This window comes from Lates calcarifer, unplaced genomic scaffold (genome assembly GCF_001640805.2).
Source record: "Lates calcarifer isolate ASB-BC8 unplaced genomic scaffold, TLL_Latcal_v3 _unitig_5154_quiver_821, whole genome shotgun sequence".
NCBI classification, from domain to species: domain Eukaryota; kingdom Metazoa; phylum Chordata; class Actinopteri; family Centropomidae; genus Lates; species Lates calcarifer.
Window position 1 is genome coordinate 2,394 of NW_026117331.1, and position 11,984 is coordinate 14,377.

General features: G+C 42.2%; 1 long non-coding RNA gene across 1 annotated transcript; it reads left to right on the plus strand.

The window, feature by feature from the left end:
• The first annotated feature begins 10,644 nt into the window (after nucleotides 1–10,644).
• On the plus strand, nucleotides 10,645–11,514 carry LOC127140842 (uncharacterized). The gene is made up of 3 exons (XR_007811336.1): nucleotides 10,645–10,773; nucleotides 10,916–11,048; nucleotides 11,189–11,514. It is a non-coding gene; the product is annotated as an uncharacterized LOC127140842 (long non-coding RNA).
• The last annotated feature ends 470 nt before the right edge of the window (nucleotides 11,515–11,984 follow it).

Here is an 11,984-nt window from a genome sequence, read left to right on the forward strand (position 1 = left end):
GTTTATTTCTGATGTGTTCAGGACCAATTATAATGACTTCAGTTTTATCTGAGTTCAGTAGTAAAAAGTTGCTTGTCATCCAAGTTTTAATGTCCCTAAGACAAGCCTGGAGTTTGGCTAGATGATTGGTTTCATCGGGCTCCATTGACAGATAAAGCTGTGTATCATCTGCATAACAATGGAATTTATGGAGTGTTTCCTGATAATATTGCCCAAGGGAAGCATATACAGAGTGAAGAGTATTGGTCCAAGCACTGACCCTTGTGGAACTCCATGTCTAACTTTTGTGTACATGGGAGGAGTAGTTGTTAACATGTACAAACTGAAGCCTATCAGATAGATAGGACTTAAACCAGTTTAGTGTAGTTCCTTTAATACCAATAAAGTGCTCCCAGTCTCTGTAAAAGGATGTGATGGTCAATCGTATCAAAAGCAGCTGAAACAAGGTCGACAGTGTGACTGGAACAGTGAGTTGGTTTATTTACACACTGTGAGAAGCCAATACAGTCTAGTAAAGAGGAAAAAGCAGAGCTAAGGCTGTCATTGTTGACATCAACATGAATATTGAAGTCGCCTACAATAATAACTTTATCTGTTTTAAGAACCAAACTCGACAGGAACTCTGAAAATTCAGATAAGAAATCAGAGTATGGACCAGGAGGACGGTACACTACAACAAATAGAACTGGCTTTAATGTTTTCCACCTTGGGTGGGACAAACTAAGAACAAGGCTTTCAAATGAGTTATAATTGAGTTTAGGTTTAGGGTTAATTAGTAAAGTGGAGTTGAAAATGGCTGCGACTCCACCTCCACAGCCAGTGTCTCGGGGAATGTGAGTATTAATATGACTGGGGGGGGTTGATTCATTCAGGCTAACATAATCATCCTGACACAGCCAGGTTTCAGTCAGACAGAATAGATCAAGATGGTGATCTGATATCAGATCATTAACTAGTACAGCTTTGGATGAGAGAGATCTGATATTGAGTAATCCACATTTAATTATTTTATTTTGCTGAACATTTGAGGTGGATGTGCTGATTTTTATTAGATTATTGTGACTAACTCCTCTTTTGTTGATCTTCGATTTAGTTAATTTAAATGGTCGGGGGGCAGACACAGTCTCTATGGGGTAATGGGGGGGTGACTGCTCTAAAGGAGGCTCAGAGAAGCGTGTCAGACTGCAGCTCTGTCTCCTGGCCTGAACTCTGGATTGTCAGGGCTTTGGCTTCTTAATATGTGTTTATGGACACTGTGAATCTCAAGTGAAACTCTGGTAACAGCAAACCTGATCTTGCTTCATTGTGACTCTGAGAGGTTCTCTGCTCTCACACTCTGTCTGTCCTGTCTCTCTCCCAAACATCATTTGATCTTTGCATTTGGCAATAATCATTTATAGATTAATATATTTATCAAGTTTGGCATAAACAGTGAAAAAAATCTGTAATTGGACAAAACCTGATCTGATTACTAATTGAAACTTAAGGAGATCCATATTTTTCACAGAACTGATTTGGACATTAAGTTTAAAACATCATTCATTCCAAATACTTTTGTTATCTGTAGATACAAATTTTGGCGTATATAAAGATCAACTAAAAAAAACTGAAAAATTACTGTTGGGATACAGAGCTTTCTTTATTATATTTGAAATAAAAAATGATAGCAGAAGAGCACTGTATGTAGACCTCAGTCTGTTCCTGTCTACTCATTTTGGCCTGCTGCTCAGAGGTTTGTACTCAGGTTTGTGTTGAGTGTTTGTTGTTGTTTAACCTGTTGACATTGAAATAAAAAGGAGGATCTGGATTTATTTGGAGCGGCTGCTGGTCCTGGTCTACAGACTCAATGTTCCTGACTGTGACTGAATCAACACGTGGCTGAATCCTGTTACCAGAGGCTCTCGTCTCACACCACACTAACACATCTGTGTTATTGATTCTGAATATTAACTGTCACATATAAGAGATAGCTAACTTTCAGTCAAAGCATTCAATTATTTTCTGCTTTGTTACTGAATAGCCTCATTGAAAGTCATAGTTTGATCTAAGACGCTGTTAAACGTTTATAGTCAGTCTCTACAGAAAGCCTTGAAACACAATCCCTAATAGCACTGTTAGTGTCTGGTTTGTGTAAATATATATACAAGAGTGATAACTGTGGTTTTGGAGAACAACAACGATGCCAAGGAAGAGTAAAAGGTCTCAGGCTACAAAGCTACAGTGGCAGCAGCAGAGGGAGTCTCAGTGTGCAGCACCATGTGAACAAGCAGAAGGTCCTGGTCCTCAGAGCAGAGACTTGGATGAGAGAGTCTGTGGTGTCTCCTGCTGAAGCTGTAAACCAGGCAGGTCAACGTGATGCAGTGTGTGTACCACAGGTATCGTACGCTGACGTTGTGAAGAGAGGACGTCACAGTGAAACTCTGTGTGTAGCAGAGTCTGTTCAGATGCACCAGGTGAAGCACAGAGGTGAACACCATGTTTCAAGAAAACCATCTTATGCTGACATGGTACAGACACAGCGTCAGAGAGATGCTTCATGTGTAGCAGGACCTCCTCATACAGACAGTGTGAACGTGGGAGATCATCCTGGTGAACAACGTGTCAGAGCGTCCTGCAGCCAGGCTTCTATTAAATACAGCAGATACAGAAACCAGCAGTGTACCTGTAACTCTCTCACCTTTCTAGCATTCCTTCATGAGAGTGAAAACATCACCAGCACAGACCTTGACCGTGTTTTGGATAAAGGTAACGTGTTGTATAAACAGGTAAGACAGATGTTTCCTCAGCACGCTCACCTCACCACTGATGAGCTCCCAGATTTAGTCCCAGCGCGCAGACACGTGGTTCATGCTGACAAAACACTACTTTCCCGGTACGGCACATTAGGAGATCCTTTACCTGGAGCTGTGGACAGTTTTCTGGACCTGGAGGCTGGACTGACTGTCTGCTGTCACATGTGCAGTATGCCTTGCTGTTGATGACAGGGTTGTGTATGGCAGTGTTCAGAACCAGATCAGGCAGGTACGGTTTCTTTGAGCCACACCCCAGAGGAGAGGATGGTTTGCCGTCACTGTTTGCTGGTAAAGCTGTCATGGTGACATTCACACGTCTCAGTGACATGATTGACAGGATCAGAATGTGTCACAAGAGCTTTGGTACACAGTCCACCTGTAACTATGAGCTGAAGCCTGTGGAGTTTGACAGTGAGAACACAGCCAATCAGAGTGAAGCCATCCCAGACACTCAGACTACAACTCCCAGTCCTGTTGTGGTTGATGCTCCAAAGACAAACACTGTGGTCACTGACCTCTCTGATGACATGTTACATGAAGCATGTACTGATATGGAAACTGAACCACAACCATTGAGCCAGTTCAGCTTTAATTCTGTCACAGCACATGATGCTCCTCACAAAGAATCACTCTCAACTGTTCCACTGATAAAACCTGCTGCCAGTGATCTGTCTGATAAAGTGTCACATGACCTCTCCTCTAAACTGGTCAAACTTGGTAAAAATGAAAGGAGAACATTTCAGAGGAGACTAATGATCTCAGGGAAAGCACCAAAAAGAAAAGAAAAGCAAAAAAGAAAAGAGAAGGAAAAGTATTCTTCTAATGAATCATATAGAGCCAAAAAGAAATCTTATTCAAGCAACAAATACTGTAATGAAGGATTCAGACAAGAGAAACAGCAGTACATCACCAACCGCTATCACAGCAATTCCAACTTCAGACAGAAACAAAAACAGTATTTCACCAAAACATACAAAGAAAATTTAAACTTCAGCCAGAAAAAATCTGTACTTTACTAAAAGATTCAGAGAAGATGACAGTTTTCATCAGAGAAAATCAATAAATAATAAGAACATCAATACTTCACCAAAAGATACAGGGAAAATGAAGAATTCAGGCAGAGGCAGTGATCTTATGTCACTCAGCGTCACGCACATGATCAATCTTTCAGGATAAGACACAGACAACTGATGAAACTAATAATGAGAGACAGTTATAACAACAATCTTACATTTAAAATTCTGCACAACATGAGATGTGCCATGAAAATAAAGAGGAAATACAGACGGATAAACAGACAAACCCCAGAAAGTGACCACAGTTTGATCAAAGAGGCCATATCTGTTTTCAGATCACATATAAATGCCGGCCCCACTTACATCTGCACTGTCTGTCATAAAGCTTCATTTGAGAACCAGGTGAAACTCAAAGGTCAAAGGTCAGATTATGTCAAAAATGCAGAAGTGGCTGCTGAATGTCTGACAGGAAAATATGTTCATGTTTGTGATGACGGCTGCAGAAATGAACAGTGTAAAGTTCCTGATGAGAGAAAGGATGAATGGATCTGTCACACCTGTCATGATCATCTTAAAAAGGAGCCATGCCCTCTCTGGCTGTAGCCAACAACATGGAGCTGGTTGATATTCCACCTGAGCTGTGTGACCTCAACATTTTGGAGAGACATCTGATCGCCAAGTGTTTTCCATTTGCTAAGATCATCCCACTTCCCAAAGGCAGACAGAGAGCAATACGTGGTAATGTGGTGTGTGTCCCATCTGAGGTGCAGGAAACAGTTGAAGCGTTACCCAGACTGAGAAGTGAGTCTCAAGTCCTGAGAGTCAAACTGAAGAGACAACTGTGTTACAGAGGTCATCAGCTGTTCCAGACTGTCACCTGGTCTAAACTGCTACAGGCCCTGAATAAACTCAAACACATCATTCACCCACAGTATGAGGACATAAGTATCAGAGATGAGGCTGAGCTGTGTGACCCCACACTCCCTGATGATGAGGATGATGATGATGATGATGATGATGATGATGATGATGATGGATGATGAGATGATGATGAAAAAGATAAAAAAATGATGATGATGATGATGATGATGATGATGATGATGATGAAACAATGGATAATAATGATTATAATGAGGATGATCTGATGGAAACTGACAGGTTGGACAATGATGCACTTCATGAGGCAGAACATGAGCCTGATAATGAGCAGGATGTTGACATGTTGTCCTGTGTAAAAACCACTCAAAGACATGTTTCAGAAGTCTGGGCTCTGGATGCAGATTTGGATTTCCCAAACCACCATGCAGAAAGACAATGATCATTAGACCTGATGATGGTGATGATGATGATGATGATGATGATGCTGCACTGGACCTGCTAACACCAAAGACTAAGCTCAGACCACTCAACCAGCTGCTGAATGAACCTGAAAGTGCCTCCCTGAGTTTGGAGCAGCTCCTGGCTCGATGTCAGTTAACAGTCGAGGAGTATCACCAGTGTCTGCGGAAGATAAACAAATCCTGTGCTGTGATACTGAAACGTGACCCAAAGGACTGCTGGGTAAATGGATATAATCCACATCTACTTGAGGCCTGGGATGCTAATATTGATGTCAGTTACATTCTCAATGCATATTCATGCATCATGTACCTCACCAGCTACATAACAAAGCAAGAGTCTAAACTGTCTGAGTACCTCAAAACAGTCATTGAGAACTCAAACAGGGACCATGTCAATGAATGTGATGAGATGAGAGAGGTCATGCAGGCTTATTCCAAAAAGAGAGAGATCAGTGCTCAGGAGTGTGTGAGCCGTGTCTGTGGCCTTCACATGAAACAGTGTTCACGTGCTGTCGTGTTCATACAACAGATGACAACCCACTGAAAATGAGTCGCCCCCTCTCGTACCTGGAGAGCACAACAGCAGAGTGTTCAAATGTGTGGATGACATCTTTGACCGACAAATACAAATCCAGACCTGAAACAGCAGAGTTTGAACAGATGTGTGGATGACTTTGCGTCCACATGCAGGTTTGTCAGCAGAGAAAAGGTAAAAATGTTGTGCCCCTGCTAAATGACATGGGATTTGAAAATGATAAGCCTGCCGTCATCAGATTTCACTGCTGCTCACAGAAAAAACATCCTGAGCAATTTTATGGAACACTTCTAAAACTATACATTCCTTACCGCTCAGATCAGGAACTGAAAAGGCCTTTCTTACCCACGTACGAGTCCTTCTATAACAGCGGCTACGTGCAGTTGCCTGGTTCTGACCTTCCTGAGCCCGTCAGAGACGTTGTCAAACCAAACAAAGACAATTATGAAATGAACAGTAAAGAGATTGAGGAAGCTGTTGAAGAGTATGAGGAGAACAGAGGACTGATTGATGAATGGTGTAACCTGGCACCTGAATCTGAAGCAGACAGGTTGGAGTGTATCTATGGACTGGAGGCAGCAGAGCCAGATCATGACAATGTTCAAGAAAATGTCCCAGACTACAGTCGACAGGCTAATGCTGTAACAGAGGCCAGAGCCATCAGAGAACCCCCTGTCATTGATCCTGTGGTCACATGTACCAGAATCTGAACCAGAAGCAGGCCTGTGTATTCTATGCAGTGAGAGACTGGTGCATAAAATGTGTTTGTGGATTGAATCCAGAGCAGCTGTTCTTTTACATCAATGTTGGTGCTGGCACAGGGAAGTCACATCTCATCAAATGCATCTACTCAGAGGCATCTAAGATACTGAGCAAACTGCCCAGACATGCTGAAGAGGCTGACATATCAAGGCCCACTGTCCTGTTGACTTCTTTCACTGGAACTGCAGCCTTTAATATATCTGGCACTACACTGCACTCTCTTCTCAAGCTGCTGAGAAGTTTGAAACCTCCATTTGTAGGACTGGGTGATCAGCTGGATGAGGTCAGAGCAGAACTTCTAAATGCTGAAATCATCATCATTGATGAAGTGTCTATGGTGTCAAAGCTCCTCTTTGCCTACGTGGATGTGAGACTCAAACAGATCAAAGGCAGTCAGAAACCCTTTGGAGGAATGTCAGTAGTTGCAGTTGGAGACTTTTATCAGCTCCCACCAGTGCGACAGTCTAAACCTCTGTGTGTGTACGACCCATCACAGACTGACCTGTGGCAGGAACACTTTCAGATGATCACTCTGACTGAGATTATGCAACAGAAAGATGATGTTGCCTTTACAGAGATGTTGAACAGGATCCGTGTGAAGGAAAAGTCTGATGAGCTGTCTGACGCAGACAGAGCTTTGCTGTCACAAGCTGTCACTGAACCACAACTTTGTCCAACTGATGTCCTGCACATTTTTGCTACTAATAGACAAGTAGATGCACACAACTCTGCAACACTGGCTCAGCTTCACTGTCACATCACTACAATTGATGCTGATGACTATAAAAAGGAGCCACGATCAGGCAGAATGACACAGCAAGACAAACCAGTGAAAGGAGGCAGAAATGAGTTACCAGACACACTGCAAGTTGCTGAAGGTGCTCGTGTTATGCTCACCAGAAACCTTGATGTGTCTCAAGGATTAGTCAATGGTTCATTTGCTACTTTAGTCAGAGTGGTAACCTTTCAACAACATGTATCTTCACGTGTCACTAAGCTTGGACTAAAGATGGATGATGAAACAGCTGGAAGGAACAGCAGTAACAGAGCATCAGGAGTACATGATAACCTTGTGTACATAGAGAGAGCAGAGGAGAAGCTGAAACAGAAAGGAGTGGTTCACAGACAGTTTCCCATTAAACTGGCCTTTGCATGTACAATTCATAAGGTTCAAGGTATGACCAGAACATCAGCTGTCGTCTCACTGAAGCACATTTTTAAACCCGGCATGGCTTATGTTGCAATCAGTCAAGTGACCTCTCTCAGTGGACTGCACCTACTGGACATGGATGAGAGTAAAATCTACGCCAACACAGAAATCACTGCAGCACTGGAGAACATGAGACAAGTCAGTTTGGACGACATGATGCCTCTTCTTCATATCACACAAACACTGAGCAGGCCTGACACTCTGACCATTGTTCACCACAATACAGAAGGGTTGCCGTCTCATGTTAACGACATAAAGAGCCATCATGAACTGTGTCTAGCAGATGTGTTGTGTCTCACAGAAACTCACCTACAGGGCTCCTACAAGGTTACAACATGTTCAAACGCAACACACACCTGTCCTATACAAAGTTCCCACAGATGGCCAGCAGAAGTGGTGGTGGAGTTGCTGTTTATGTCAAAGACAACATTCAGGTTCGTGAGAAACAGTATGTTCATAATGTAACTGACCTTGAGTTTGTGGCTTTGAAGGTTGAAGCTCCCATGAGTGCACTGATTGCAGCTGTGCACAGACCTCCAGACTACTGTATGAGATCATTCCTGTCTAACCTGAGCAGCCTGTTGGACTCACTGGAGATCCTGGATTGTCATCCCATCATTGTCTGCGGTGACTTTAACGAGAATCTTTTATCCAGAGCAAGCAAACCGATACTGGAGCTGTTTGAGTCTAGAGGATACACACAACTCATCACTGCTGCAACCACAGAGAAGAACACACTGCTGGACCTGATCTTCATCTCACAACCACAGAGATGTCTCCATTCTGGTGTGATGAAAACCTATTACAGCTATCACGACCCTGTGTACTGTGTACTGTCAGCTAAATCTGAAAGGTGGAAAAATGCAAATGATTTGAATCTAAAATCCACATTTTCAGTGCAGAGATCTGAGAAAGTAGTTCATGAGAACTTTGTGTGAAATTGTGAGAAAAGTAGAGCAAAACAGCGAACAGTGTATTTGATAAAATCTAAAAGAGTATATCATTATTACTGTGTCTACTGATGAGTGATTAAGAGAGACAGCCACAGCAGTTTAATATGATCTAAATTCGGGGGTCCTCTATAGAGCCAGACCACAGGCTGTTCCAGCCTCACTGAGGCTGTGAGGGAGGGAGGGAGGACCAGAGGACCCCTATAAAATAACAAACTGCAAGGTTTCTTTGTTGCTTGAGGAATAACACAATGTTTGACAAAGCGCTTATCATTTTTATCCCTCAACCATAACACTGTCTTTGTATGTCACCTGGTAAAATATAGTCACAGTGATGTATTCTGTTCAGGTTCCTCCAGTGAGTAAGGTAAGGTAAATTCAGTGAGAGTCATATTCTAGTTTTTAGGTAACATTGTTGTTGAACTAATGTAACTGTCCATGTAAAGGAAATCTAATTTTACTGTTTAACAACTTATTGGTAGATTTCATGTGATAGGTAAACTGAAATTTAGTTTGGTAATCAGAACTGTTAATGTTATATGTAATATAATCTTTCAGGTAACTATATGTCAGTGAGTTATGCTTCCCTTGTGTTTTGGCCTGTGTATTTATCAGGGTGGGTTTTGGGTCTGGGTTGGTAAATACACAGGCCAAAACTTTCAGTAGCTGTATAGAACTGCTGTAAAGCTGAGCAGTTGTACAACCATACAACTGCTTAAAAACACAGCAGTTCTATACAGCTACTGAAACATGTACATATATATATACAGCATTACAGTGTATATATACATGTACATGTTTCTGTGTACAAAGCTGTACTGCTACAGTGCAGTACAGCTTTGTACACAGCTGTCAACACTGGGAATACATCAGAAAGTGTGTGTTCTCAATGTAACACACACTTTCTGATACCTACCAGCTGATACCCCACATTTCCATCCACCCAATGTCCCAGTGCCCTCTGTCATCCTGCTGCCACTGACCACACACCACAACACCATCTTAACTGTCAGTCTGAGGTGGACCCATCAGTACTGGACCACACAGAGACATGTTCTACTTCCTGCCAGTCCCAGTCTTTCTTCAAAGCAGACGATGAGATAACTCCTGCCAACCTTTGCCTCACCTTCTCTGTGACTCTCGGACACTGGATCAGCTGACTACAGCCTGATGTGGATTTGGGTTCAAAGTCCCAAACCACTGGGCTACGATCAGAATTCTTCAGCCTGATTCAGGTGTCCAAAAATGATCAGGAGTCGGCAGTGTCCAAGGCAGCAGAGTTTATTTGTCAAAAAGAAACCCGGGGACTGTTCATAGTGCATACATGACACACCAGAAGAGCCCCAAAACTGTACTGGCTCTGTCCCTTTTTTTATACAGTTTTGGCTGTGGCCTCTCAGGTCATTTTACTGGTCTGTCCAATTTACACCATTAAAACATTGGTTCCTTTAGGTGTCTATCTTGGGGCTCCCCACAAAAAAGTTATTACTCATATATTACATTCAAGGTCACTGTCTCTTGAGAAGCACCTGGGCTCTAAAAATACTCTTATCTTCTCTTCAAGGTCACTGTTTCTGGAAAGCCCCTGTGCTTTTCTTCTGGCTGCACTTCAGCTTGCAGGGTCGTGTTCAGGGCAGACCCTGTCCTCATTTGGCCTTTTCTCTCTCTGCTTTACTCCATTATGTTCTGGCCTGTAATACTGATTGTATTTACTTTTTATTAAAACTAAGTCACCTTTATTTTTACCACATTATTTCTTAATTCTTCCTTGTTTCATTTTTGTTTAACATTATATGTCTTCTTCACAAAGTAAAAAGTACATGTCTTTTTCACACAGAGTAAACATGCAGTGAACACTAACATCTACTCACACATAGTGGCTTTTAACACTCATATATCTCATGTTTTCTTTGAACAGTAAATACTGATAAAACCATTTCCACATAATACTCCTTTAAAATCAGCTTAATGCTGAACTCTTTCTTTTAAAGGCACGTCACTCTTTGCATACTATTGACAAATTATTACTCTACAAGACATCATCCTGCCACAGACCAGTCATCACAGCACCATCCTGACTGTTGATCAACAGCAGAGTCATCAGTGCTGGACCACACAGAGACCCTGTTCCTCCTCAGTGCTCAGGCTTCCTCACAACAGAGCAGAAGGTATGGTTGGTTTTTGTCATATAACAGGACTTTTTGATGTTTGTTCATTCATCTGTTCATATTACAGTAATACTGTTGCTCTTGACTTTTATGTTACAGTTAGGAGTTTAATAAAGTTATGTACATGAACTTCTTCCTTCAGGTCTTCCTTCACTGTGATTCTCCACTTCACAGTAGAGACCACTGCACAGCTCCACAAGCTAGTGAACTATGTGAGATGGCACTGTGTGCTTCCTCTCTGCAACATCAAGCTCCTCCTCCAACACGTGTTAAAGGTAGCAGTTTTATTCTCCTACTCCTGCCATACCAAACCTCCTGATGATCAAAACAACAGAAACACTGTTGGTGCATGCAGTTTGCATTTACAACTAAAGAAATGTCAGAGAGAAACTTTCCCACTGTTTTTCTCTTTAAGGTCTCTGCACCTCTGTGTCCTCCATGTTCACTGACACTGACCAGATGACTGAAAGCAGAAGCTCTACAGCCACTGGAAAGGTCAAAGGTCAGTCCATCTTCATGCTGACACTGTGCTCTGTTGACAGTTTTGGTTTGTGCCAACAACTGACTGAAGAGCATCATGACAGAACAAACTATGAACCCTGGACAGAATGACTGTGTCTCTGAAAACAGCTCTGCAGTTTAAAGGATCTTTGGACTGTTGACCTCTACCCAACTGAGATATGTTTATTCTGCATCTCATAAGAATTTATTCCTTTCCTTTTCATTTCATTTGCTCCCACCCCCCCAACCGCCCACCTGTCTCTTCATCAATAGATAAAGAGAACAGATAGAGAGGGAAAACAGGTCAATTAGTTCAGGTGCCACAGGCACGTCAACTAATTAACCTGGAGGAGAGGCCAGATTTTAGTCATCTTAATCATTAGTGTGGGGTGTCAGTTGCTATGTATGTTAAAGGTTTCTCACATTTGTGCACTTAGCCTTGATCTAATCTAAAGCTCTGGGTACAGACCTGAGTCCTACACTGTTTAGAACTCCAGTGGTAAAATGTGTGTGAAACTGAAGCTCAGGGTTTTCACATGGGCCTTGTCTAATGATGTGATTGTTCCCATGTTACTCCTCTCACCTGAAGTCACACAGGTGAATTACATTTTGAAAAACACATTCAAATGTTGGATAACATACACCTGAACTGATCATGTTGATATGATATGACAGTGGAGCTCTGCTGGAGTTGTTGAGTCATGAACTAC